The following is a 26,732-nucleotide window of genomic DNA, read 5'->3' on the forward strand; positions in this document are numbered from 1 at the left end:
ACTCAGAGGCTGAGAGACCCGAGGATTGAAGTTTGAGGCCAGCCTGAGTAGAAAAGTCTGGGAAACACTATCACTAATCAACACAATGCTAGACTAAAAGTATGGCTCAAGTGGTAGAGCACCAGCTAAGAGGAAACAAAGAGAGGGACATCATGAAGCCCCACATTTAAATATTGTTACAAACATGTACAAACACATAGACATACCACACAGGCACATGCACTCCCCCCACACACAATTTAGAAAAGTTGTGCATCATATCAAGTCTGGAATCAAGTTTCTCCTGTTCAAATTTGTGTGCTTTTAGCTGATTTTCATCTATTCAGGAGATAACAACGTCATTACTTAATGGTATTGTCAGTACTGAATTACTACACATAGACCAGGGAGTTCAGTGGTAGCTCTTATGATTGGACCTACTTGCTAATCTTGCAGCAGGAACCCCAAAGCGCCTCTTTAAAATTGGAAGGTATAAAGTTCTTTGAGACCCTTATGGACAAGAGAAAATTCATTAAATGGAAAAGCATGTAGAGTTTTGGAATCCTTATTAATAAATTCCTTATTAATTTATTGTTGTTAAGGATTTCAAAAATCATAATCCATTGAGTTACATACATGATAGTGTGTATGTGTGTGTATATATATGTACATACATTTATATACATACATATATTTTTTTTCCTGTGCTAGTATAAGGGATTGAACTCAGGGCCTCATGCTTTCACTTGCTTTTTGTGGCTCTACTAGTTGAGCCACACCTGCACTTCCAGATTTTTGTGGTTACTAAAAGTCTTAAAGGCTGGCTTTGAACTGCAGTCCTGAGTAGCTAGGATTTCAGGCAAGAACCTGAAATTTCAGATGTGAACTCTCTGCTTGGGTCTTTGAACCTGTTATAGGAGGCAGTTTTAATAGGATGTCTGGAAAACCAGAGTTCGTTATGTGCATCTAATTCCTTTTCTTTCCCCCTTTTTCTGCTCCATCCCTTCTCTCCACATGAAGAATACAGACACTAAAATCACCCAGGCCTTCCTGTACCTATTCTTTCCTGCATAGGAAATAAGGAAGTTTTCTCACTTAAAGTAAGCCATGGAGTTGCAAGGTTTGAACCTTCAGCTTCAAAGGATCGGCACCACCATACCATTACAACAGAGAGGGCAGATTTCTAGCAAGGGAAGACATGCCAATTATGAAACATGGATAATTATTGAAGCTTCCCTCTATGTTCAACTGCCTAGTTCTGTACCATTAACCCCTGGTCTCTCCCAGGGCTCCTGTGGATTCTTTCATTCCGTGAAAGCCTTCAGAAATCTACTGGTAAGTTGCCAGGAAGGCAGCAAGGAGCGGAGAGGATGCCTTAGCGCGGTTGGTGCAATCTTTCCCTGTTAAACCTCAGCTACTTAGCAAGTCCTGGGCAGTTCTGACCTGCCTTCCTCCCCCAGCTTGTGCCCCCCGGGAGGGCATACAGAGGACAGCAGCACAAGAGAGACAGCCCCTGTCCATAGTAGATCATGTGGTTAAAAAAAAATCTCTACTCACCTGTGTGCTCTCTCATCTTGGTGTTCCATATTTCTAGTTTCTGGAATGTTCTTTTACTAACCTGAACTCCCTGTAAGAAGAGGTGACTGTATCTGTGTGATTGTTGTTCTCAATGTACAAACCCTTAAGGTTTGTCTCATGATACTGTATCTGACTTTATTTGTGCATTTTAAAAAGAGAAGGGAAGGGAAAAACAAGATGAATGGGAGAGGGTGGGAAAGTGAAAGAAAACCATGGGAAGGGGTAACAATGTTCAAGAAGTAATGTATCAACTACCCTATGAATGTAACTGCAACCTCCCTGTACATCATCCTAATAGAAAAATAAAATAAAAAAGAGGGGCCAGGAGCATGGCCTAGTGGTAGTGTGCTTGCCTAGCATGCACGAAGCCCTAGGCTTGATTCCCTGGATTCGATTCCCTGGAACCACATACACAGAAAAAGCCGGAAGTGGTGATATGGCTCAAGTGGCAGAGTGCTAGTTTTGAGCAAAAAGTGTCCAAGGATATTGCCCAGGCACTGAGTTCAAGCCCAGGACTGGGAAAAAAAAAAAGAACAGGTAACTGTAATTTAAGTCATGCTTCACCCTCAGACTTTTATCCTGTCCTTAGCTTCATTGTCATCATCAAACCTTATCCCTGTTACACATTGAATAGTTTGTGGTGTGTCGTTTGTAATGTGAATAGAGATTCCCAGGAGTAATGGCTGTACCTGGATGGAGGATGTTAGATGCTAAAATGGAAACATTCTGGGCCGACCAGAGACCTCCTTCTTGTAGGCCTCTTTTTCTCTCTGGCAGGAAGTTGTGTAAGCTTGCTGGTACCATGCAGCTGTTCCTATTTGCCCCATACATCTTAGACTGCATGTGCCCACTTCCTTGTTGCTGCTTTGTGTTTTACCAAGTCTGTGTTCTGATGGAGCCAACTCCCTCACTGTTGTTTGACATTGGTGTCAATGTCAGGAAGTGACAGTGTGTCTCAGAATTGCCTCTTCTTGAACTCAGGCTTCAAGTCTCTGTATGGAATGTGCCTTTTCCTACAATTTTCTCTTTACTTATCTTCATAACCACATGCCTGTAGTAGCCATCTCAGGCTGTCATCACAAAGCAGTATAGAAAGGCTAGATTACACCACAAGGATTTGCCTCTCACAGTTTGCAGGGTGAAAAACCTGCCTCTATATACCACCACATTGGAGATTAGGATTCAACATTTGAAGTGCGTGCTTGTGTGTGTGTGTGTGTGTGTGTGTGTGTGTGTGTAGTAGTAGTAGTAGGAACACAGTGCAGTAAAAACAATGTTCCTTTTAAAAATTCAAAGTTACTTAGAAGCACCATCCTATGTGAATTTTTGAACACATGCTTTCCTTAATATTTCTTTCTGAGCACTTATGTAGAGTAAGAATAGCTGGAACATTTTTATGCATGTCTTTAAAAATTTATTTTTTTCCTGGTATCCACTTGTGTGAGCGCCTTGTTGCTTGTTACATTTTAAGCACAAGGTGTAAGGTTGTCTTCCTTCTTTTCCTGTGACTTCCCCCAGGCTCAGTGCAATCTGTTCACCACGTGGTTACACATGAAATGTTTTTGACCAACAGATTGCTCATTTAGTCAGTCTTGGTTAGTAGCCAAGGGAAAAATTAATAACTCTCTTCTGTTTCCTTCTCAGAAAGAGGAACACAAATGCTGTGCTAATATACATTGCATCATTGTTGTCAAATGATTTCATCATTATTTGGAAACTACAGAGGCTGGGTGTTGAAAAGTGCAGTTATGAGCTATCTGTCTGCAGGCTACAGTGGAGCTAGTTAGGTGAAAGAAGAACAATTAGGCTTGTGTTGTTCTGTGTTATTGAAAGGCAGGCATCACTGGATATCAGGAGAAAACAAACTCAAATAGAGTGTGTGTAAATGTGGGCCATAGTAAAGTGCCCTGTATCCTGTTACATGTTTCAGATAGTTGTAGCTTTATTTGCACAGCTCTTCCCAAATGTGAGCTTTGGTAGTCTAGAGGTTACAAGAACTGTTAGCAAATCAGTAATCCCCTGGTCCAGTATCCCTGGAATTCCCAGTCCTAAGTTATTTCTTTCATTCAGAAGGGGATTGTGGGCTATATCTCCATTCACTCTTCTCTCATGCTGTCCCTTCATTTATGTCTTAGCTCAAATGGCCCTTGTCTTGTGGTTTCCCTCTGCAAAATGGGGACTCAACCTATCACTGGGAATTTGGTTCTTATGATGATAGTTATCAAGTCAATGGCAGGCACCAAGCAAGTTAGAAAAGATAAAGAAGGGCTTTGTGGAGGTTACAGCTTCTGGCTCGGGTTGAGGCTTTTTCTTGAATAGGAGTCTAAGGAGGTAACACAGGGGCATTCCTGTCACTTCCTCTGGTATTAGTAAAGAAGAAAAGAGGGAGAGGCTTAAAAGATGTCACCAGTTATCAGTAACATGGAGACCACATCTAATTATCAGGAAACCTTTCTCTGACTACTGTTTCTCACTACTTGATTTCTATTAAAGATGTATCTGATGGTTTTTCATATATAAGAACTTTTGTCTGTTTTCTTCACTGCCCAGTTCCCATGGCTGATAACTATTCTGGGCAGTTGGAGTCTTTTGGCAGGTATTTTCTGAAAGAATGCTATTCCATGAACAGATCTGATGTCCAGATGCCTGGCCAGGTTTCTAGCTCTTCCTCTTTGCGACAATTTTCTCTAGTTCTGAATGGGCTCTCCACTTGCATCATGCGTTCATCTACATTGGCATCACTGTTGAACTGGCATTTGTGCCCACCCTCCATGATTTAAGGATGTGATTAGTCTTAGGGATTATTAGTTGTCCTCAGTATTTTTCTAGTGTTTAAGAATCCATACTTCAAAGTATAATAGGAATTGTTGACATACAAAAAGGCCTTTGATGTTTGGGATGTGGAAAATTAACCATAAGCATTGACTACTATTATCATTATTAGAATTCTCATTTGTTCATTCACTCAGCTCCTGCTTGTTGAGTGGCTACTGTATACCAGGAGCTAGTCTAGGTGCTGGCACACAAAATGGACTAAATGCCCATGGGAAATAACAACAACAACAACAACAGATGTATGTCCTACGTCAGAGTATAATAAATGCTAAGAAGAAAAATAAAGCAAAGTCAGAAAATAGGGCTGGCAGGGAAAGACCTCAATAAGAAATGACATTTAAGTAAAGGGCTGAAGGAGAAGAAGGAGGGAGGCGTATGGTTCAAGGGAAGTGTTGTGAGTAGAGGTTATAACAAGCCCCCACCCCCACCCCAAGCGCAAGCATGCCTGGCAGGGTTGAGGAGCACAAAAGGGTAAATAGTAGACACCATCTAAGAGGTCACAAGGGAACCTATGTCACATCCTGACTTGTACTGTGTAGGAGAAGGGTCGCCTTTGGGGAAGTTTGGAGCAGATCAGTTAGCTGTTTTCTCTTATATTTTAATGGGACCAGCTGGCTGCTGAATTGAGAAGATACCATAGGAGACAAGGGAGGGTGGAAGTGGAGATAGCAGTCAGGACAATGTAGCAGTAATTCAGCCAATGGATGGTAGTGTCTTGGACCAGAATAATCAAGGGGAGAGAACAAGTTATGGGCATATTTTGAAGGTACAATGAGGATTTGCTGATGGATTATAAATTGGAACTAGGAAAAAATAAGGAGGACTTTGAAAGGCTTTGGTCTAAGCAACTGGAAAATGGCTTTGCTACTTTAGTTTTAGGGTTTTTTTTTGTGGTACTGGAGTTTGAATTCAGGCCTTATACTTTTGAGATGGATATTATACTTCAGAACCATGCTTCCATTCCCTGCCCCATACTCCGCCTTTGTTGTGCAAGTCAGTACTGGGCCCTGAATTCAGGACCTGGGCTCTGTCCCTGAGCTTTTGTGGTGAAGGCTGGTGCTCTACCACTTGAGCCACAGCTCCATTTCCAGTTTTGTTTTTAAGTAGAGAGATTAGAGTCTCACAGACTTTTCTGCCCTATCTGGCTTCCATCCACAATCCTCAGATCTTAGCCTCCTGAGTAGCTAGGATTATGGGTGTGAGTCACCAGTACACCATAGCTGCCATCCCTTTTGGTGCTTGATATTTTCACTTTCTGCCTGGGTTAATGCTTGGACCATGTTCTGAACATCTTAGGCTTTCTATGCTACCTGGTATGGCAAGCATGTGCCACCATGCCATGCTTCTTCCATTAGGATAGAATCCTTTAGACTTTTTCCACCTAAGTTGTATTTGTGGTTTTCCTGTTCTTAGCCTTCCACCTCTCTAAGATTTTATTTATAATGTGCCACTATGCTTAGTTTTTAGTTCATAAAGGACTCATGAACTTTTTTGTCAAGCTGCTTTGAATCAAGAAGAGTAGGTTTGGTGGGGACATGGAGTAAATCAGGGACTTTGTTTTGGTCATGTTAAGTTTGAGATGCTTATTGAATATTCCAGTTGGATATGAGTTTCTAGAGTTCATGAGGAATATAGTAGAACTATATTCCCAAGACTCTCAGCAGATACTTGAAACCATTGGTAGTATACTAGGCCCAATATAAACTGTGTGGTTCCTTAAACATACATACTTAGTATAAGGTTTAGTTTCTAAATTAGGCATAGTGAGAGATTAGTAAATGGAACTTTTTTTTTTTTTTTTGTGGGTCATGGTGACTTGAACTGGGCCTGGGTGCTGTCCCTGAGCTCTTCAGCTCAAGGCTATCACCCTACCCTGAGACTGGGTATTGTCCCTGAGTTCTTCAGCTCAATGCTGCCACCCTACCCTTGAGCCAAGCCCCATTTCCCATTTTCTAGAGGTTAATTGGAGAGTCTCAGGTCCTTTTGTGACTAGCTGGCTTTGAACCTCGATCCTCAGATCTCAGCCTCCTGAGTAGGTAGGATTACAGGTGTGAGCCATCACACCCGGCTAGAACAGTTTTGTTATTTTTTTAAACAGTGTGCTTAATAAAATAACCAGTCACAACTCTTGTACTTTGGGGACATTATTAAGTAAAATAAGGGTTACTTGACACAAGATAAGTGATACTGTGATATTTGGTCTGATAACAGAGACTGCTACCAAGTGACCAATGGGAGAAGAGTATAGATAAAATAGAGGATGGTTTATATCAAGGACAGGATAGAGCATGGAAGAGATTTCATCGTATTATTAAGAAAAATATGCTATTTAAAATGGAATTGTGCCTGTATTCTGGTGGCTCATGCCTGTAATCCTAGTTACTCAGGAGGCTGAGTTCGAGGATTACTTCTTGAAACCAGCCTGGGCAGAAAAAGCTGTGAGGCTCTTATCTCCAGTAAGCCAGCACAAACCCAGAAGTGGAGCTATGGCTCAATTGTCTATATTACCTTAAGGTTGTCCAGGTTATGAGTTCAAGCCCTAGTTCCAGCACAAAATTAATCATCAATCAAGATTGAATTGTTGGTTATGAAATGATAATCCCTCCATAACTTTAACAATAGCCATAAAATATATTAGAAATTGAATTGGTTCTAGAGTTTTTCATTTATTATTTTTGGGGCTGAGATTGAATACAGGCCATAGAAAGGTTGAAATGTGGAATTGTAGATAAGGGTGGGGAGGGGTTGCTGTATGCACTTTGCATCTGTCATATGTGGCACACACCTCTGGTACTATTGACTTACCTTTGTTACCTAGCTTCCTGGCTACGAAGGGCGGATTGATGTATGTTCAGAGTCATCTCAAGTGCATGGCTATATTGTTTGTTTGTTTTTGCTGATAGCCATCTTTGAAGCTCATTGTAGCTTGTTGTACAGGAAGTCAGTGCCTCCAGGACACCTCCGTCTGAGAGGAGATGAGGCATGTGGGTAATGCCTCAGCTCGATAGGGAAGATACTATATATACTTTTTAGAAGGCACAGCAGAATTGAGCCCTCGTTGCCATGACAGTGATGTTGAAACCATGCATCATTCCTGATTAATAGGACCACTTTCTAAATAATTTCCCTTTGCACTCAAGCCTCTCCTCTCAAGTGAACCCAAATAAGAGAAATTGTAAAAATGCATTTCAAGCCTTGGCACTGAATACTGTCTCATAGCTGAGGGTAGACAGAAAGAAGAAACCGAGCTGAGCTGTGGGATGGTTTAGCAATTAGGACAGTCATCCTCATGCTAGTGAACATCAGGATTCTGCAGGAAACTTCATAGACCAGCCATCTCTGAGGCCCTTCCTAGATACATTGAATCCGAATCTGGAATTCACTATCCTGTAAAGCTTCCCCAGTGAATAGAAAAGAAAACACAGCCCAGGTTGAGAATCACAGGTTAAAAAGATGAAAAGAAGGGGCCCAGCAAAGGAAACTTAAGAAGTGTTAGGCAAAGTAGGAAGTGAACCCTAGAAGCCAACAAAAGAAAAAAAACATCAATGAACTAGGAAGGATGATCGTGCCAAATGTTGCCAGTGGGACAAATTAGTGGGGCCGGAGCTCCAGGTGTTTAAGCACATGGCCCCCACCTGTGACCCCAATAAAAACCCATGTAGATGGAATGGTAAGGAGAAAAGAAAAAAATGGAAAGACTGATAAAAAAAATTTAATTTATTTTTTATTTTCGTGCTGGTTCAGGGACTTGAACTCAGGGCTTGGACACTCTACCACTTGAGCCAGAGCTTCACTACCAGCCTCTGTGTGTGTGTGTGTGTGTGTGTGTGTGTGTGTGTGTGTGTGTGTGTGTGTGTCTTATTGGAGAGAAGAACTTCACAGACTTTCCTTCCCCTACTGGCTTTAATCATTGATTCTTAGATCTCAGCCTCCTGAGTAGCTGGGATTATAAGTGTGAGCCATTGGTGCCCAGCTAATATTATCAATTCTTTAAAGGACTGTGGAGGCAAAAGAGAGGAGAAAGGGGACCGTAGAGCTAGAATTGGGACCAGGAACAAGATTTTATGGGCAGCATTTTGTTGATGTTGTTGATTTGGGAGATAAGAAGGAGATTTGCTGGAGTCCAGACTTTGAGTAAGATCCATTTTGAGTGGATCCTTCTATGTCTGTAGGCCTTGGATAGTTTGCTTATTACAGGAGAAAAGGCAGAATAGGAAGGGGGTAGTTGTGAATATTCCCTTCTGGTGCCTTGATAGCCTGTACTCTCCATGTGTCCACAGCAGCCCTGGCCTTTGTCTATAGTGCATTCATATTTGCTTTACTGAACACTCACACAGGTGCAGTAATTTCTTTATACACAGCACTTCACACATATTTACATTTCTTTTCTTTCTTTTTTAAACTATACTCAGGCACATCTGCAATCACATTGGAAAGCAAACACGCACGTGCTACCTTGCATACTCAAAACCCGAAAAAGCGAAGCCAGGAGAATTATGTGTTCAAGGGCAGCGAGGGCTGGGTAGTGAAACTCTTGTGTTAACAAATGTCTACAAAAATAGGTAAGCAAGGAAAAGGCCCTGTTTCATGATACAAAGTTGACAAATGTTTTGTGAAATCGTGTGCAAAACCACGTGGGGGCAGTCTTCCTTTAATGCGGTTAACACAGCATTTCTAACATGCAGTTCTTACAAGTCTATTTTCCTTCTAATCAAGAAGCTCTGTAGTACATTAAGATTTTTTTTTTGTACTTTAGATGGCATTTAAAATATTTCAGACTCCTGGAGTTTAGTTCAAGCTGGCTTTGAACTGCGATCCTTGGTTCTCCGCCTCCTGAGTAGCTAGGATTATAGTTGTGAGCCACCAGCGCCTGGAGTATTATTATTATTATTATTTTTTTTTTTTTGCCAGTCCTGGGCTTGAGCTCAGGGCCTGAGCACTGTCCTTGGACTTTCTCAAGGCTAGAGCTCTACCACTTCAGCCTCAGCACCACTTCCGGCTTTTTTCTATGTATGTGGTACCGATGAATCGAACCCGGGTCTTCGTGCATGCTAGGCAAACACTTTAACCACTAAGCCAAACTCCCGGCCCATGGAGTATTATTTTTTAAGGCTCTTTTCTATTCTCAGTTTTCTTCTAGACAGAAGTCTGTATCAGGCTCATTGACTGGAATAGGTTGAAATTGTTTTTCAATGTGGCCTGTATCACCTGCATCAGAATCACAAGGGGTGCTATTAAAATGCAGGTTCATGAGCAATCTTCAGATATGTTGAATCAGAGTTTCTCCATGGAAGGTTCAAAGATACGTGTCTTCCTGAAGTACACTAAGTTATTTGTGTGCCCTAGATCTTGAGAACTATTGGAAGAGGTGCTGTGCTGTCTTCCTGATTTGATCTGAGCTTGTTTTATATTGGCATAGTCCTGTGTCCCTTTTCAAAGTAGTTCTGTAATCACAGCTGTGTGGAAGGTATAGGTTGGAAGATCATTATCAGAGCCACCACAGACAAGAAAGTGTAAGACCTTAACTGAAAAATAACTAGAGCAAAATGTCTGAGAGGTGAGGCCCTGAGTTCAAGCCTGAGTACCACCCAAAAACCCCAATATTTGGGAGTGCTTAAATATTTATAAGGAGCTATCCTAGAGATAGGATATAAATACAAACAGAAAATGCACTTATGTTTCATATTTACTTTACATAAAGCCTGAATGTAATTTTATTCAATACTGTTACTTTGTGTTTAGACTGACTCATATGAGGTCAAGTGTAGAATTTTCCACTTGTGATGCCATGTTGGCAACTCAGAAAGTTTTGTATTTTGGAGGATTGCACATTTCAAAATTTTAGATTTGTACTGTTCATTTTGTGTTCACAAATCTCAAGATACTCAGAGAATCCCAGCTTCAGTGCTCACACCTTTAACCCCATCTCTTTGGGAGGCTGAGATCTGAGAATCACAGTCCAAAGCAGGAACATCTATGAAGCTCTAATCTCAAAAAAAAAAAAAAAGTTGGAAGTGGAGTTGGGTAGAGCACTAGCCTTGAGCAAAAGAAGGTGAGAGACATCATCTAGCCCCCGAGTTCAAGCCCAGGATTTTGGGGGGTTGGGAGGGAAGATTCTCAAAGAAGTAGGAAAAGTTAGTGACTAATAATTAAGATTGTGCTGGCTTAGTGGAAAAGTGCTAACCTAGAACGTGCAAAGTTCTGGGTTTATTCATTTGAGCTCCATACTGAAAAAAAAGAAAAAGACCAAAAGAAAAACCCAAAACAAAAGCTCACACACACTTCCTGGCACAAAATCCCAGGTCTGTCTGCCTCTACCATATGACAAATGAAATAAACACTTTGTTCCTCTGTTGACCTATATAAAATGGAGATGATAATGATTATACCTTATTGACATAGTGTATCAGTACAGAAAATAAAAATTTAGTAAGCACACAACAAATGGTTGCTCTATATTGTTTTCCTTATAGATGCTAGAATGCATTGTATTTTTGTGTAGTTTCTACATCATAATTTTTTTTGGCTTCCTGGGGCCCAGCTATTGGCTAACATCTGAAAGAATATCTTTCTCAATGCCCTCATGCCTGGGCCTGCTCCCATAGTCATGCATGCCCGACCTTACGAATGACATTTCATGCTTCGACTTGACACATCAGGATTGCAGGCCATGCATATGCTGACAGCTCTTCTCTGTCTTGGAAAACAACATGCCTACTTTTGAAGGCATTTCCCTGTTATGAGTCTTAATTTTTTAATAGTTATTTAGTATCAAATTGTGAGACCCACAAAAAATATTCAAATGTGAGTAGTGACATGGAGGTAAGACAGTGAGTTAGAGAGTTCTTCTTCATGTGCCAAATGATGCCGTTATTTTGATGGCATCCCATACAGATTTCTACTGGTTTCTATGACAACTTGAATTCAAAATGGGATCTTAGAAGTCTCTTTGGAGTAGAGAAAGCAAGATTCATTCCCCCTACATGTATGGAATATATAGTTAGTGAAAAGTATTTTTTAATGTAACTTTTATTTTCTTCCTTAGCTTATCCTTTATGACTGTGACTCATTAATGTCACCCCCCCTTACTGTTCTATTCTTCCTGAATCTCTGAATGAGAATTGCAGGCCACCTTGAAGGACTCCTCTTGCTATGACTAGCTAGTGTTTCATGTTGCTGCTCATACCAGATGCATTATATATTTTTGACTTTTTTTTTCTGACTAATAATGTAATAATTTGCAAGCAGGAGGGGTAACTGCCAAATTTCCCAGGTTAGCAAGTCAACCTATTATTAGAGGCAACTTGAAGAGAAACGTTTGAACAAATGTATCATTTTGAAAAGATGTATTTTGCTATGTAATTAAAATTTTACTTTTATTGTCAAGGTGATATACAGAGGGACTACTTGCTATATCTTTTTTGAGACCAAAAAAAAAAAAATCCAAAGCTAGATGTCATGATCGGGAACATGAAACTTTTGCTGGTTGATGGGTGATTTTAAGTTGTATTGGTGAATTCAGGCTTGTAACACATTTGAAAACATCCATGGTTATAGCAGTCAAAGCTTATTTCTCACTTTTTCTTTCTGACAGTTGTAAGTTTCTTGTAGTTCCTCCTGCTCCTTCTTGAAAACTGTGGGACCTGGGCTTGCAGAACAGCTCTCATCTAGGCCAGGCATGGTGACTCATCCCTGTTTAGGAGGCAGAAAAATCATTATTTAAAGAGCGATGCAGGCAAAAATGTTAACAAGACCCTTTCTCATAAAGCAAGCTGAGTGTGGTATCATATGCTTATAATCCCTGTTACTCAGGAAGTGGAGGTAGGAAGATAACTGTCCAGGCTGTGCAAACAAAAAACTTAAAACCTTATTTGAAAAAGAGAAAAGATAAAAGACTTAGAGGTGTTATTGAAGTGATAGAATATTTGCCTAGGAAGTCCTGAGTTCAAAATTTCATCACACACACACACACACACACACACACACACACACACACACACACACACGAAAACCCACACCAAAAAACCAAAGAGGGCAACTCTGCAATGTTGTCCATCCTTATGGCTTAGGGAAGAGTACAGTGAAGTACCTGCTGGCTCTTGAGGCTCGTGAGAAGTGACACAAGTCACTGTCCAATACAAAAAAAGGGGCCCAAATCCATAGACCGGAGAAATAGCATTCCTTTGCTACTTCTTGCAGTGACAAAATCTACCATGGTGGGCACATCAGAATTTGTCGGTAGTGTGTCCAAGAGTTGTATTGGAGACTATAGTCAAATTGCAGAAATTTTAGAGGTAGTTTCCACTGGTTTTGGGCATATAGACAGCAGCAAAATGACAATTCAATCTGTTCATTTCAACCTGGCGATGTGGCTCAATGCTAGAACACATGTCAGACACATGCAAGACCCTAGGTTTGATCCCCAAACAATGCACACAAGCATATAATACATGCATTCACATAAACACACACGGACTCACAAAGACACATGTACCCACCATCCACACATTTTACATTTCTTGTCACAGGTCTAGAGTTCTTTTACAGCATAATTAAGAAACTCGATTTTACAGTTTTGACAAATGAGCTCTTTGCATAGGACCGAAGCTTATGGGGGCTTGAATTCAGGGCCTGGCCACCATCTCTGAGCTTTTTCACTGAAGGTTAGTTAGCACTCTTCCACTTGGAGCCACAGTGCCATTTCTGGCTTTCTAGTGGTTAATTGGAGATAAAAGTCTCATGGGTTTTCCTATTCAGGATGGATTCAAGCCACGATCTTCAGATATCAGCCTCCTAAGTAGCTAGGATTACAGGTGTCAGCCACCAGTGCCTGTCTTGGCTGATCTTTGGATGTTTTGAGTAATAGCCTAAACAACTTTGTCAGGGCCTCAAGCCTATAGAGAATGAAAGGTTGGGGTCATGTCGGGTCAAGCTTTTCTGGGCTCAGGATGAAAGAGGCAAGATGGGGGAGCTGGGAGGCCTTCACAGGACAGTTTCAGTTAGAAGAGGTCTGGGGATTTTTGTGAAGGGCTAGATGCCTGTTCGATCAGGAATGGGGAATGCTTTTTCCTCCCAGTGGCCATTTGGATATTGATAACATGGGTGGGCCATACAAAATGATCAGTGCAGGCAGATGGTCATGACAGCTGCTGAGAAGCATGCTAGAGGCATCCATGCCTGTCCCACCATGTGCTGAAATGACTTCATGGGCCTTACTGATAATGGCTGGTTGGCCAACATTCCCCAGCCCTGGAGATTGCCATGGCCTCTATCCTCTCTTCTCTTTCCCTTCTGAAATAATTCTTTGATTAATCTAACCAGGCCCCACCTCTGGGCCTATGGACAGGAGGTGGGGAAGCTGGAATTTGTGTGTGTGTGGGGGGGGGCTTGAACTCAAGGCCCAAGAACTGTCCCCGATCTTTTTTTTGCTCAAGGCTGGTGCTCTAGCTCTTGAGCCATAGCTCTACTTCTGGATTTTTGGTGGTTAAGTCTCATGGATTTTCCTGCTTGGGTTGATTTTGAACTGTGATTCTCAGATCTCAGCCTCCCGAGTAGCTAGGAACACAGGCATAATTTCACACAACTTTTAAACCCGCAGTCAGGAGGAAGAGGAGGAGGTGGATTGCTTGAACCCAAGAGATGGAAACCAGTCTGGATACCATGGTGACACAAACTAGGAACAGGAGAAACAAGAGACAGGGTTTTGGTGGAATGAAGATAGAGGCATCCTAGATAAACAGTAGGAACTGGTTAAGGAAAGACCTGAAGACTGGGTGGGAACCCAGCCATTCAGCTGGCATAATGGTGGCAGGTACTTAGGACATAACAGGACAGACAACCAAAGACCTTCTTTGGCACACACACACACACACACACACACACACACACACACACACACACACACACAGATGAACCTGTGCTTTACTGTTTAAATAGGAATCCTAAGTGGCTTGGTGCATGGCAGCTGGAGTGTGGACCATGGTTAACTAAAGAGAGTATGTTCCAAATGTCATATTCTTACAGCTAACACAACTGGTTTAGGCCACTGAAAGCCTTGGGTAACAGTGAGCTTCAGGATACAGTGAGCTTCACTGTATCCCCAGAGGAGTGTAAAGTGATGTCAGAGGTCTCAAAGACCAAGAAATCCACAAGGAATATCTTCCTGGCTGCATCAGTGACACTAGACAGTGGGAAGAAATGGATGCACTTTTACCAGCCACTTTAAGAGTCATTTAAAATGGGACCACTAGATGTCACTACCCAGTGCTCCTTAAAAAATGGCCCAAGCAATACCTTGAAAAACACAGCAATCAAGTAATCACTGCTATTTGCAGGCTTCCTGTTGGTCAGTAAATGTGGTCCTGTGGTCACAATCTCTCCTTCCCCATCTCTTCATTCTTTTGTCCATCTCAGTTGGCTGGTGTTGTTGGAGCCTAACTCAGCTGTGAGTTATATGATTTTTCTTTTCCTTCCTTCCTTCCTTCCTTCCTTCCTTCCTTCCTTCCTTCCTTCCTTCCTTCCTTCCTTCCTTCCTTTCTTTTTTAAAGAAACCAGAAGGAACTCTGTCATTTCAAGTCAGTTCCCTTTGGCACCAAATGCTCACTTCCCTGAAGCAGCAGGAGAGGAAGAATTGGCCAAGGGAGTGAGGGGGAGTTAATGTGTTTGTGCATGTGTGTGAAAGAATGTGGGCGCAGGGGGAAGGAGAGAGAGAGATGAGATTTAAAAAAGAATGCTGGCCCTGGGGTTTGAACTCAAGGCCTGGGCACCGTTTATGAGCTGCTTTGGCTCAAGTCTAGTGACCCATCATTTGAGCTACTGCTCCACTTCTGGCTTTTTGGGTGGTGACTGGAGATAAAAGTCTCATGGACTTTCCTTCCTAGGCTGTCTTTGAACCATGATCTCACTCTCTTGAGCTGCTGAGGACTATAGGCATGAGCCACTAGCACCCAGCAAGATGTTTATTTCTAGGTTTGAATAACTAAGATGTGCTCACAGATTTGCCCAGTACTCACAATAGTGAACACCTTGACACATATGTCATACATAGGAGAGGTACAATAACTAAGACTCTCAAATTCAATAGCACTGAAGGGCACACATCATGGAAAGAAGAACATCTGGGAATAGGTCTGGGATGAAGACTTGAGCTTTTGGAGCCTGAAGTGCTGGGGGAATGTGCACCAGGGCTTCATTCAGAAGGAAATAAAGAGGACAGAGCAAGTCGATACAGAGCTTGCCCTACAGGGGACCCATTGACATAAAGAACACTTCTTGAGACTTCTATATTTGTGTCTAAATACAGTCAATACATTGATGAATTACTTTTTTCATTTTTTAGTCATGGTTCACTGGAAGCAGGAAAATGAAGAGTGAGTTCTCCAAAATATGGTGCACTGTATCCTATACAAAAATAGAGCAGGGGGTGGGGATGGTAAAAGGCAGAGCTTTTTACCAAACACACCTTGTTTCTTTTGGAGGGTTCAAAGTATAAGCAGCACATCAGGAGATGTTTTTAAAAGCAGGGCTATGAAAGTGTTAGAAATAGCTTTGGAGGTTGGGCTGGGAATAGAGGACATCAACTCAAAAGGAACTCAACATGGCAAAGTTTACTTCTCCAGAAGGGCATACCCTCAGCCAAAGTTCTGGCAACCTGCTCCTTTTTAAATCCCTTACCCAGCTGACCCCACCCCTCTGGTTCCATTGGCTGAGCTCAGGTTCACAACCGGGGAAAGGATGTGGCTCAATTAATAGGATGCTATTAAAATGTAAGGAACTTCTAACAGATGTCTTAAAGTGTTAAAGAAAAGACTATGTAACTAAGCTGTAATTAACAAGGGCCAAGACGCCTGACCAAAGCAGGAACCCTTCAGAAAAACCATCCCCCAAGATTAACAGAAAGGAAGCAAAACTGTTGATAGAAAGTCACTGTTTTCTCACAAAAGTTGTGACAATAGCTGCAGAGAGCCTTTTCTAAAATCTAGAAACTCAAAAGAATGGCACAGATGAATGCCTTGAAATGAGAAGAAGGCACTGTCAGTATCATGCAGAACATTCTATTTTCAGTGGGCTTTGGACATTTGCATTTATTTGCCCCAAAGTGGAAAGCATGTTTGGCCTTCGGTTCATTGTTAGAATGTATTTGGAAAATTTGAAGCTACATTAATTGGTGCTCTAGGAAGCTTTCCACTTGTATTAATTCAAGTGGACACATTTTACCAAACATTCCATCTAAATAGTGTTCCAAGTAGGAATACCATTAAAATCAACTATAACGTATTTTTTTCTGAATGAAATCACAATGGCAGTCCATTTGCATCTTGAGTTGTCGACAGTATCAAATAGAATGGCATTGAGATTATTTTCATGCTTGGTGTATAATTGGGTAAGAATGACAGTTGCCATCCTATATTTTTAAATGGCATAGCCTATATGATGACATTGAATTCTAGAGCACCCCTGGATGGTGTGAGGTATGCATCATCAACCACATATGGCAGCTGGTAGAATGTTGAACACACGCAAGGGTTCATCTCTGAGAGATTAAATAACTCCCCCAATGCTACATACAACTATTTGCTTAAATAAGTTGTATTTTTGGTCTCAGACAAATTATTCTTATTGTTATTATTCTTATTTATCATTATTATTTTGTTGGTCATGGGGCTTGAACTCGGGGCGGGGCGCTGTCCCTGTGCTTTTTTTTACTCAAGACTAGCACCCTATCATTTGGAGCCACAGCATTACTTCTGATTTTCCTGGTGGTTAAACGGAGATAAGAATTTCACAGAATTCCCTCCCTGGGCTGGCTTTGCACTGTGATCCTCAGATCTCAACCTCCTGAGTAGCTAGAATTATAGGTGTGAGCCACTGGCACCTGGCTTCCCTGCCACCCAGCTGACAAATTCTTATTATAATGAATGGATTCCATTAATAGATGTTATGCTTTGAGAAGTGTCTGCAGTATCTTCCGCTGCAGCTATTTAGGCCTTAGTCCTTGTGTTTGTTAGATAGTCCGTGGCAATGTTTGTTAAATAGATGTGCAGAAAAAAAGCCAGCAAATGTATCTTTGATTTAGGTTAGGTCCATAGAATTTGGTACTTAAAAATATCATCTTCCTAAAAAATTTGTATTCCTAATTCATTGAATCGGGAAGTGCCAAAATGTACGCATGTATGTGTGTATGTATGTTGCCAGACTTGGGGCTGGAAATGGGGACCTGAGCACTGTCCTTGGGCTTTCTCAAGGCTAGAGCTCTACCACTTGAGCCTAAGCACCACTTCTGGCCTTTTCTGTGTATGTGGTACCAAGGAATTGAACCCTGGTCTTCGTGAGTGCTAGGCAAGCGCTCTACCACTAGGCCAAAACTCCCGGCCCCCAACATGTGTATACTTTAAAGCAAAGGGAAGAGAGAAGAGAGAGAAGCCTCAGACCCATAGCATTGAAAATGTCTCTGCATTTCCAGTGAGCAAGGGTGGGCTGTGGCGCAGTAGTGTTTGGAAAGGTGCAGCATGGTTGTCCCATCTAGAGTCATGCTGAAGTGAAGGGTGGGTGGAGGGCAGCTCTGCTCCCAGTGAAGCACTGTGTGTGAAAGCTTTGGTATGTCATGGACCACTGGCAAGATGATAGAAGCCAATTTCCTGGCATCAAATGATCTTCCTGCTTCAGCCTCACAAGTATCTGGGACTACAAGTATATATTGCTGCACTTAGCTAGAAACCATGTGACACATATCTCTGTATTAGCTTTATATTTTCATCCTACCTAACCTGTGAGCACCCAGTGACTTCTTACATCTTCTTACATTCTGCTCAACAGGCCTACCAGATCCACCCTTCCTAAACTCCTTATCCGAATGTCTCCAAAACCACCTTGCTATTCCCCCAGGGCCAATTTGTTAGCTAAGTGGTCATTTCCTTGACCATGTTCTTTGTTTTACTTTTCTCTCATGTGTCATCTCCCTTACTGGAGTGTAGCCCAAAGGAGGGCAGGAATTTAGGATCTGAGTCTTAGCTTTATTCTTGCTGTCATCTCCTTCCTCCTCTACTTAACACTGGGCCCTGAGCCAGACAAAGTTTGTGAGGACTAAGATCATGTGCTCTGAGTCCAAAGTGAGAGTTCAAATCCTACTGCTGTTCCTGACTGTGCCCTTGGCTAGCCCAGATTCTTAGTGCACAAAATGGAAATCTTCCAGCTTTTTTCAGAGTAGTTTATTAAAGATAAGAAGTTCATAGATTTTTCTATCTGGGCTGCTTCAAATCACAATCCTCAGCCTCCTGAGTAGCTAGGATCCAGGTGTGAGGCACTGTACCTGGCTTTCTCATACTGCTCTTGAATTCCTTAATTGAAAAGGTTTGTGAGGGAAGTAAATGGGAGGTGTTATTACGAAGGGTATATAAGAAGAAATGAGTAAAGGGACTAGAATCTTAGCTAGACATTCCCTACTGAGAATGTTATTTAACAAAGCATACCCTAAAAGAGGGTGTAGATTGCAAAGTACTACTTATGTCCTGGGGTTGGGTTAGTAATTTTTAATTAACTTTTAGGGTGGCATAGCCTGGTACCTAAACAAAATGAAGTGGCTGCTAATGATTTATGTTGTACATTATGAGCTGCCTTAATTATACTCAGAAGAGGTTGAACATGAAGGTTCTCAGCTCTGGCTGTGCATCAACTTCTTCAAGGAGCTGTAAGAAATTGCATACTTAGGTCCCACCGCTGTACATTTCAGTTTAGTACAGACAGCAGACTGAAATTTAAAAAAAATTAATATATTTTGACTACCACACTTTTTTTAAAAAAAGAGATACACTTCTATCATGTTGGAAAGGTGCAAATATTTTTCTCATTCTACAATGTCATTGAAAGGATTTCCCCTAAAGATAGAGAGAAAAGAGAAATCATAAAAGAAGTAACAAGATTGACAAAGGCAACTGACAGGAAGTTTTGAAGATTTTCTGGATGATGTAAAAAAATAGGATTGAATTCAGAGACACAGGGCAGAAAACCAAAAGAAGCCAACACCAGTTGCCTAAAGTGAATGAGTGCCTTTTCTTTAGCCAGAAGTGGGCAGGAACAGATTACTACCCTTAAGTGGACGCAAGGAGTAGACCTTGGAGTGATTGATTATGAGAATAATTAATTAAGATGTCCTGATCCCACCTGCTTCCTCAAGCCACTCAGCTAGTGGCAGTGTTTCTCTCCAGGCTAAAGCTGCAAGAATTGTACTGGAAATTAATTTGGAGCTCTGCTTTGGGTGAGAGTTTTAAGCACTGGCCTGAAGGTAACAGAGAAGCAGAAGAAACCTTTGTGTTTTTATTGCAAAAAGGCTCAGTGAACTGCAGAGGAAAGGTTTTCTACTTTAGTGGGAGGGTTTGTCACTTTCTTATTTATTTACCCAGCAGAAAGCTTGTCTGTCTGCTTGTCCACTTGTGTTCTGATTCCCACAGACAGGACTGGAAATCAGGAGATAAGCCAGCTGTAAAAATAGATCGGGCTGTGTTGTGGCCTCAGCATCCTGACAGTCTACATTAGACACAGTTACTTCTTAGCCAGGTCCACCACTGATTCTCCTGGATTGGCTGTTTGCTGAGAGCAAGGACAACAGGCACTGTGGATTTCTGTATAGTCTCCGTCACTCTTAGGTCTACAATCTGAACCTGATGGCAATTCCATCAGGTTAAATGGCCCTTATATTCCCAGTTACAAATAAGACAGTGAGGGCTGCAAGCTGTTTAGGGAACTTGTTTAAGTTCATACAGATCAGATGTGGCAGAGTTAAGATACAGAATCAGGTTTTGGGACACTGGACTATGTGTTTACTCATCACATACTTTCCAGTTTTACTTAGTAAACTAAAACCTCCATTTCTAGAAAATAAAACAGATTTGGGTAAAATGTGTTATGTGCATCATCCATGTGTCTACATAGAAACAGCAGTAAGGAAAATCAGGTTTTTTTTTTTTTTTTGGTAAGGGTGTATATATGCATAGCACCTACTTTACTGTTTACTATTGAGCTACACCCTCACCATGAATTATGGTTTGTATGGTATAGAGGGACAACAGCAATTTGATCATGGTCAGATACTATATCAGTTACCAGACACTGTTGTAACAAATGAGTCACAAACTTGGTGATGTAAACAGCCCACATTTATCTTTTCATACTTCCAGGGGCCAGAAGTCTGAAATCAGTATAAGAGAGACCTTCAGAAGATTTCAAGGTAGATTCTGTTCCTTGCCATTCTAACTTCCTGTAGCTAATGGCACTCTGTCATTTCTTGCCTGTGCATCCATCATTCCAGCTTCTATCTTCACATCATCTTCTCTGTGTCTCCTATCTTTTCATTTCCCTACTAAAGATACTCTCATTCCATTTAGGATCCAGCCAGTGGACCTACGATGACCTCACTTTAACATCTGGAACTTAAATGAGATCACACTTAGAGGTTCTAGGAATTTGAATGTAGGCATTTCTGTGTGTGTGTGTGTGTGTGTGTGTGTGTGTGTGTATAGGGACAAGGGGAGTGAGGATGTAGACTCATTCAACCTATTACAGGCAAAAATACTTATTTTTAACAGTAAAACATTGGAATATATCATCTCCAGGGACTAAGTCCTTGTTATTTTTTTCTCTAAGTACCTGCAGATAGCAGCTGCCAATGTAAAAAATGCAGCATTTCTTGCTGCTTTCCCAGGCCTGTTTGTGATGATAGTTAAATGACTTTATCTCTCCCTCTTTTTCTTCAGCTTCCTGGGCAAGATGTTTAGATTTCAGTGCTTTTAAAGATAATACACAAAAGCAATAGAAAGTAAAAAGAAAAATTTTGTGTTTTTCATATTCTTAATCATAGAAAGGAATACCAGCCCTAAGGTTGGAAAGAAAGGTAAAAACTCCTGGTGCAGCAATGAATAGTGGGCTGTTTATTTTCCAGCCACTCACATTTTCTAGTTTGTAAATGGAAACAGTAGAAAGCCAGGATTATGTAAGGTCACTTGGCATGTCTTGGGCTGTCCTAGCATTAACACTCCAGGCCTCTGAGATCTCTACTCTGAGCTTCCAAGCTTCAGTGCATCTTGGGGGCTCTTGCTCCATTAATCTTGGCTGTCTGAGCAGTCAGTGAGGGTCTTGACACTCACAGCCAAGAGAACACATAGGGGAAGTTAAGCTGACTGTTGTGTTTGTTCTTTGTTCAACAGATGAGTAAAAGAAACAAATACTGTGATTGAATTGTTTTAGGCTGTCTCTTAAGCTGGCCATTGGTGTGGTGCCTGTAAAACAAGAGGAGTTTTAAATGTCTGACTAGTATCTGTTAGGAAAATGGGGAACGGAAAAGGAATAGACTAGATTAGACTAGGCCAGGGGCAGTAAGGGACACAGATGTTCCCTGTGGGTATGGAGGTTGCGAGAGGGACTGAATTTGGGGTCCAGCTTATATAGGTGTTAACAAGGAAATAAAGGAGTAAAAATCAGGCTGTAGTTACTTGGGGGCTAGGGATGGGTACTTTCAGTTAGGTCCAGAGTGGAATGTCCTGGGGTGGTGTGGACTTATGGCTAAGCTGCAGTCAGAGTGGCTTGCCTGCAAGTAAGCAGGTGAGCTCACACCTAGTGTTTTGCTTGATCTGGGGGAATAAGGTGGGAATCAGTTCTTCATATTCCATCTTTGAATACATAAAAAAGACTGGGCCTACTCTCTCCACTACTTTTTAACATAGTATTAGAATTCCTAGCCAGTGCAATAAGGTAAGAAGCAAGCATAAAGGGGATCCAAGTAGGGAAAGAGGAAATAAAACTATCCTTCTTTGCAGATGACATGATTCTGTATTTAAAGAATCCTATAGACTCTACTCCCAAGTTCCTTGAGCTGATTCAAAACTTTGGAAGGGTAGCAGGCTATAAAATCAACCCTCAAAAATCAACTGCCTTCCTTTACGCCAACAGTGAGAGGAACGAGGCAATAATCAGGAAAGCAACTCCTTTCACAATAGCCTCAAAGAAAATAAAGTACCTAGGAATTAGCTTAACTAAGAATGTAAAGGACCTTTTTGATGAAAACTTTAAAACCCTAAAAAAGGAAATTAAAGCAGAACTGAGGAAATGGAAAAACCTCCCATGCTCCTGGATTGGAAGAATCAACATTGTGAAAATGACAATCTTGCCAAGGGCTATCTACAAATTCAACTCAATACCCATCAATATCCCAATGGCATTCTTTAAAGAAATAGAAGAGGCAATTCAAAATTGCATATGGAATAATAAAAGACCCCGCATAGCAAAAACACTTCTTAGCAGAAAGAACAGTGCTGGAAGAATTTCAATTCCAAACTTTAGACTCTATTACAGAGCTATAATTCTCAGAACAGCTTGGTACTGGCACAAGAACAGGCCTGAAGACCAATGGAATAGAACTGAGGACCCAGATATTAAACCACAGACCCATGGCCACCTAATCTTTGACAAGGGAGCCAAAAAAATAGAATGGAAGAAAGACAGCCTCTTCAACAAGTTGTGTTGGCAGAACTGGTTAAGCACCTGCAGAAAAACTAAAGTTGGATCCTTCTTTGTCACCTTGCACTAGAATTAACTCCGAATGGATCAAAGACCTGGAGGTAAAAGCTGACACTCTGAAAACTTTACAGGAAGGAATAGGAGATACACTAGGCCTCCTTGGCATAGGTAGAAACTTTCTTAATAAGGACCAAGAATCACAACAAATCCGAGAAAGGCTGGATAAGTGGGACTGCATTAAACTGCAGAGTTTTTGTATGGCAAAGGACATAGCTAGTAAATTAATTAGGAAGCCTACAGAGTGGGAGAAGATCTTCACCAACCAAACAACGGACAAAGGCCTCATATCTAAAATATATCAACAACTCAAAAAATTGAATCACTCCAAAACTAATCTCCAAAGTAACAACCATCCCATTAAAAGATGGGCCAAAGACTTAAAGAGAGTCTTCTCTGAAGAAGAAACAAAAATGGCCTATAGACACATGAAGAAATGCTGAACATCTCTGGTCATAAAAGAAATGCAAATCAAAACAACTCTAAGATTCCACCTCACTCCAGTTAGAATGGCCAGGATCAGGAAAACGAATAATGACAGATGCTGGAGGGGATGTGGCCAGGAGGGATCACTACTGCACTGTTGGTGGGAGTGCAAACTCGTTCAACCACTATGGAAAGCAGTATGGCAGTGCCTCAAAAGGCTAAACATAGAGCTCCCCTATGACCCAGCAATTCCACTACTTGGCATTTACCCAACCATCCAGAAACGAGGGCATACTAAATCCACTAGCACAACAATGTTCATTGCAGCACTATTCACCATAGCAAAGATATGGAACCAACCTAGATGTCCCTCAGTTGATGAGTGGATCAACAAGATGTGGTATTTGTACACAATGGAATTCTATGCTGCTGTCAGAAAGAATGACATTGCCCCATTTGTTAGGAAATGGAAAGACTTAGAAAAGATCATATTAAGTGAAGTAAGCCAGACTCAAAGGAACTTAGGCTCAATGGTTTCCCTCATTCGTCATAATCAGTAGAAACCTTGGGCTCTACTAGCAGAGATCTGCAATAGAGCAAAATCTTGATACATAAGGCCATATAGTATGAAGCTAATTGAAAGACCTCCAGGATATTGAAACAAAAGCCATATAATGAATGATTGTTGTCCTTAATGTACTATGTTGTCTCTCATCTCCTTTGCTGTCCCTTGGTTATCTCATATTGTTATAGTATCTCACTTTGTTATCTGATATATTGAATTTATTTGTATTTGGTTATTTGAAATTTGATAGGGAAGGGTGGAAAACCAAGACGGGTGGGGAGTGTGGGGGGGAGGGTAATGGGTACCAAGACATGTGAAAGGGTATCAATGTATGTGAATTAATGCACCTTCCATCTGGCAAATATGTAACCCTTTTACTAATTACAATAAAAAAAAAGAAAAGAAAAAGAAAAAAAAAAAAGACTGGGCCTAGAGGGGAGAGGCAAGTCCTTCAGTATCTATCACTGCCAGTACCTTCCTCAAACCCAAGGAAATATCTGTAGGACCACTGTAGCTGGAGTCACTATGTAAACTTAGAGAAGCAACAACAAAACAGAAGACTTCTTTCTTCTTAATAGGAACCCACTTCAACCATCTAACTAACAGCGAATGTTCCCTTTGCACTGCTCTGGATTTCTTTGTGAAGTTAGCTCTCTGTCAATTTGGTAGGACCACAACAATTTGGGGAGCTGGAGCAAATTGAATTGAAGTCATCCAGTCCAAAGAAAAATGTTCTCTCATGAGCCAATGATAAGCACTTTCAGACACTGGTGGGTGGTTCTGCCAGCTAGTATTACCAGGCTCCATCAACTTCTCAATGGCATATAGACTTGAATGGAGCATACCTGTTAGTGGTGTTATGCTTGGCATTATTTGCATATAAATTTAATGCTTTCCTTTTTGCTAACACTGGCTAACTCAATTATATTATCCTTCCTTTTTTTGCTGAGCTCATGACAGAACATTTAGGATGCCTAATTCAAATAGTTCAACTATGATGTTTTCTCATTTGACCTCCCAATGACCTTAGCTTAAGGTTTACTGTCACTGCCTATGAGAGTGTTCCATATTCATTTTTGTCACATAAAGGATCCAGTGATTGTCCTGGTGTGTGTCTGAGGGGAAAGTTACTTTGGTGGCTACTTTGGCATTTGGGCTAGCCAAATCACTGGGCCAGTAATTATAGGAATTGTGTATCAATGTTGGAAAATATAAAATCCAAAGTCATTCTGCAAAGTTTTGTAACTTCTTATTTAATTTCTGTAGAGTCCGCACTTGGATGCTATGAGATCTAACTGTATTTTCCGTTTTTACTTGGACACAATCATGGAGGAATTTGAAAGGTTGAATCAGTGGATGGAGGAACCTGGCCTAAATGACAGAGCTAATTGTAGACAAGGCAAGCACTTACTTGAGGAGTCATAAAGGTATCCTGGTCTCTTTCCAGTTTATAGAGAGTGAAACTTAAACTACTGTACCAGAGTGTTTGACATATTAGACTGATTAAAAAAAAATTTTTTTTCCAGTCCTGGGCTTGAGCTCAGGGCCAGAGCACTGTCCTTGGACTTTCTCAAGGCTAGAGCTCTACCACTTGAGCCTCAACACCACTTCTGGCTTTTTTTTTTTTAATGTATGTGGTATAGAGGAATTGAACCCGAGTCTTCGTGCATGCTAGGCAAGCACTCTACCACTAGGCCAAACTTCCGGCCCTAGACTGATTTTTTTTTCCCCAAGTGCATTCTTTGGGTTTATCCATTTCACCTATAAAAGTAGTCTTCTGCCTTATTCCTCTTCATGCAGGAAGGAGCTTCTGGAACCAACCTCCATTTCTGATTCCTTACTGTAGGTTCTCCAGAAAGGAAACCTGCACATGATTCAGGCAGAAAAGAGTTTGTTGGTGGGGAGAGCAAACTGCTGGCTCACATGAGATGGAGGAATGCAGAGATAGAGGGGAAAGAAAAAGATAAAAAGAGATAGGGACACATGTTGAGTCAAATTATATAGGGAAAGGTGGGAGGGGGGACCATAGAGGATGCAGAAGTGACCTCAGAGCCTGGGCAACCTCTCACTGTCTCAGGGGGGCATGACTAGGGTGGTTTAGGAAATGACCTAGGCAGATAAAGAAATGACCTCAGAGCCTGACTCCTTTGCTGACTCAAAGTCTGGTGATGGTCAGTCAGGTAGTTACTAGTTTTTCACAGGTGAAGAGAAAGAGGTAGGGGGCAGACAAAATACTTACCTGGTTCCTCATGCAATTAGTTTTCCAGGGTATGGGGTTTGTTGTTGTTTTAATTTTTGGTCAGCTGTGGGGCTTGAACTCAGCCTGGGCACTCTTCCTCAGTTTTTTCACTCAAGTATAGTGCTTTCACACATTGAGCTACAGCACCACCTCTGGTTTTCTGGTGGTTAACTGAGGATGAGAATTTCAGGAACTTTTTTCCCCAGGCTCCCTTTGAACTGTGATCTTCAGATCTTAGCCTCCTGAGTAGCTGGGATTGCAGCTGAGCTTTTTTCCCTCTTTTTTTCTCTTTGCTTTTCTGCATTTGCATTCTGCACCTTCCAGTCACTCAGCATTCTCAACATGACTCAACATTCACCAGCTACCATGAAGATAATCTATCTCTCTTGGGCCTCAAAGCTCCAATTTCTTGTCACCAAAAGTAGGTCTGGGCTTTATGGGTGAAACATAAATGGGATCTACAAATTTCTTTGTCTCCAAGAATGCTTCTAGATATAGTTAGGGATCAGAAATGCTTTTTCAAGTAAGAGGAAAGCTTTGGGGGAG

General features: G+C 41.3%; 1 protein-coding gene across 2 annotated transcripts in view; it reads left to right on the plus strand.

Annotated features, from left to right (window-relative positions):
- Cacnb4 (calcium voltage-gated channel auxiliary subunit beta 4) overlaps positions 1 to 26,732 on the plus strand; it is a 244,120-nt gene that overhangs the window by 55,124 nt on the left and 162,264 nt on the right. The window lies entirely within an intron of this gene.

Source organism: Megascapheus bottae, chromosome 12 (assembly GCF_031878675.1).
Source record: "Megascapheus bottae isolate mThoBot1 chromosome 12, mThoBot2.hap1, whole genome shotgun sequence".
Taxonomy (NCBI): Eukaryota; Metazoa; Chordata; class Mammalia; order Rodentia; family Geomyidae; genus Megascapheus; species Megascapheus bottae.